This window comes from Populus euphratica, unplaced genomic scaffold (genome assembly GCF_000495115.2).
Source record: "Populus euphratica unplaced genomic scaffold, PopEup_1.0 scaffold513.1, whole genome shotgun sequence".
NCBI classification, from domain to species: domain Eukaryota; kingdom Viridiplantae; phylum Streptophyta; class Magnoliopsida; order Malpighiales; family Salicaceae; genus Populus; species Populus euphratica.
The window spans coordinates 35,156-38,484 of NW_011500389.1; the positions used below are offsets into that span (position 1 = coordinate 35,156).

Here is a 3,329-nt window from a genome sequence, read left to right on the forward strand (position 1 = left end):
AGATGCTGCATTATGTTATGGAGGATCAGAATTTACTATCAGAGGTTATGTTGATTCAGATTTTGCTGGTGACCTTGAGAAAAGGAAGTCCACTACAGGCTATGTGTTCATAATTGCAGGAGGAGCTGTGAGTTGGGTTTCTAAACTTCAGACTGTTGTAGCATTGTCCACAACAGAAGCTGAGTACATGGCAGCTACACAAGCTTGTAAAGAAGCAATATGGATGAAGAAACTTATGGAGGAGCTCGGGCACAAACAAGAGAATATTCTTTTGTATTGTGATAGTCAAAGTGCCTTGCATATTGCAAGGAATCCAGCGTTTCATTCAAGAACAAAACACATAGATGTTCAGTATCACTTTGTTCGCGAAGTGATGGAAGATGGAAGTATGGATTTTCAGAAGATTCACACAAAGAAAAACCCAACAGATACTTTGACGAAACCGGTCAACACTGATAAGAATATATGATGCAAATTCTCTTACAACCTAGCAAAAATGTAAGCAGCATGAAGATGACAAGTATAGAAATGATAGAAGAATCACAGATGATCAAGTGTGAAGACTTGATTAACTCATTAAAGTCTTCAAGTGGGAGAATGTGAAACCACCCTAACATTATTGACAAAGTCAACAATATTTTGTCAACAATGTTAGGCACCAATTTGTCAACAATGCTAGGCATCAATTTGGTGCCACCTACCTTGCCTTTTGTCTTTTGCATGGATGCTTACTTATAAATTGTCTTTTGCATGGATGCTTGCCTATAAATAGGCAATGCATCCAAGAATTATAGACATCACAAGAGTGAAACTTGAGAGCAAGTAGAGAAAAAGAAGAGAGGGAGAGGAGAGAGTAATTACATAAAATTATAAGGTATTTGTGAGATAGTAAATGAGGTGTTTTCTCCTAATAATAGAGAGATTTTTGTTATTTTTCTATTATTAGAGATAAGTTGTATTCCCACATTACTTAGTAAAACCCTTCTATACTTGCCTGTGAACGTAGTCTAATTGGATGAACCATGTAAATTCTTGTGTATTTCATTTCTCATTTTATCTTGTTCATTATTTTTTGTCTTGTCAAGTTTGCATCTCAGCATCCTAACATTAGAAAGCTTGCTTTTAGTGTTTGTTGTGATTGTAGCTTTATCCATTCTCTACAAAAGAGCTAGGAAAGAGAAACGCTGAGCCAGAAAATGCACAAGATCGAAACATATTCACAATATTGGGCCATGATGGGAAGAAGTTGTATGAGAATATCGTTGAAGCTACAGAGGAATTCAACTCCAGCTACTGCATTGGCGAAGGAGGATATGGAACTGATTATAAAGCAATGATGCCAACAGAACAGGTGGTTGCTGGGAAGAAAATTCACCGGGCACAAACAGAAAAGTTATCCGATTTTAAAGCTTTTGAAAAGGAAGTTTGCGAGTTAAAATATTTGACTTCAAAATATTGTGAAAATGTATGGATTTTGTCACATGCAAAACATTTTTTTTTTGGTTTACGAGTTCATTGAAAGAGGAAGCTTGAGAAAGATTATAAGCAGTGAGGAACAAGCAATTGAGTTCGATTGGATGAAAAGGCTAAAGGTTGTGAATGGGTGGGTAGAGCTTTATCCTTCTACACCATTCTTGCTCTCCTCCGATCATTCATCGAGACATTACCAGCAATAATATCCTTCTGGACATGGAATATGAAGCACACATCTCCGACTTTGGCACAGCTAGATTGTTGATGCCTGACTCATCCAACTGGACCTCATTTGCAGGTACTTTTGGATATACTGCTCCAGGTGCGTAGCTTTATTTCAACATTAAGTTACTATATTATGTGTAATAGTGAAAACAATATATAGTGTTTTTTTAGCTTTTCTTAGTCTTTTCTTTCAACTATTTGATAAAAAACCATGCATTATCATGTTTTTTTGGCAGAGCTAGCTTACACAATGAAGGTGACTGAAAAATGCGATGTCTACAGCTTCGGAGTGGTAACAATGGAGGTGATGACAGGAAGGCACCCAGGCGATCTCATTTCAGCACTCCTATCACCAGGATCTTCGTCATCATCGTCGATGCCACCGATTGCTCAGCATACTCTATTGAAGGATGTGTTAGACCACCGCATCTCGCTTCCTAAAAAAGAAGCAGCAGAGGGCGTTGTCCACATGATGAAAATTGCACTTGCATGCTTGCAACCCAATCCCCAATCTCGGCCTACAATGGAAAAAATTTCTTTCGAGCTGACAACCAAGTGGCCTCCACTGCCCAAGGCATTTTCCACAATAAGTTTGGGAGATCTCTTCTCCACTGCCTAAGGCTACTTCTATTCGATTATCTAAGATCTCTTCTCCACATGAATTTTATCATCAAACTTTTTTTCACACTAAGTGGCCTCCGCTGCCTAAGGCATTTTGCACAATAAGTTTGGGAGATCTCTTAATCTCATAGTGTATAACTACTTCTATTCGATTATCAATTGGAACGATAATTATTTGTAATATGAACTTCATTTCTTTCAAATTATGATGGCACTGTTTTATGCGTTAGAATTTGTTTTTCTTTGCATGAAGGGTTTGAGAATATTTGTAATATTTTGATCAATACACTACGGAATGAAATTTTAAGGTATCGCTGAAACAATTAAAAAAAAACAACAAGAGCTTCGATCAGTAGGCAAAATAATCAACTGTAAGAAGGTAGCAACCAATGAATTTCCAACTTGATGTTGAATTTTCTAATGAAATGAATTTCCATCATTTCATTACAAAATTCAAACCCAAAGAACAGTCTACTGGTTGGTGAAACTTTCATTGTGGAATATTGTAGATAATTGCCCTCATTCCCAATACAAGGAGACATTGACCATCGATAAAGGCTGCCATTCAACCATGATGAGCTGGATTGAAGCTTCAATAATACCATTCAATGTATTTCTTAAAAACAAATACATTGAATAAACGTAGAAAAATAAATAAAATGATATAAAATCAAATCAAATATAAAATTAATATAAAAAATAAAAATAGTTTTAAAATAAAAAATATAAAAATTAATTAGCATTTCCATTTAGGATATTTCAAGGGTGTTTAAATATATAAAAAAAATTAATTAGAATTTATGTTTAGAATATTGTAAAGATAATTTAAATTTATTTTATAAAAGTATAAAAATAGCATTTCTGTTTAGGATAAAATAAAATATAAGAAATTAGTACTAGACCCAAATCACTTAAGAGGGATATAAAATTCAAAAGGTTTAAAATATTTTTTATATATTTAATCTTTTTTTTTTAAAAAATTAATATTAACCCATTGTATAACGCAGCAC

At 34.5% G+C, this 3,329-nt stretch overlaps 1 pseudogene; it reads left to right on the forward strand.

Annotated features, from left to right (window-relative positions):
• The window catches only part of LOC105114316 (probable LRR receptor-like serine/threonine-protein kinase At4g08850), a 13,456-nt pseudogene extending 10,915 nt beyond the window's left edge, over positions 1-2,541 (forward strand).
• The last annotated feature ends 788 nt before the right edge of the window (positions 2,542-3,329 follow it).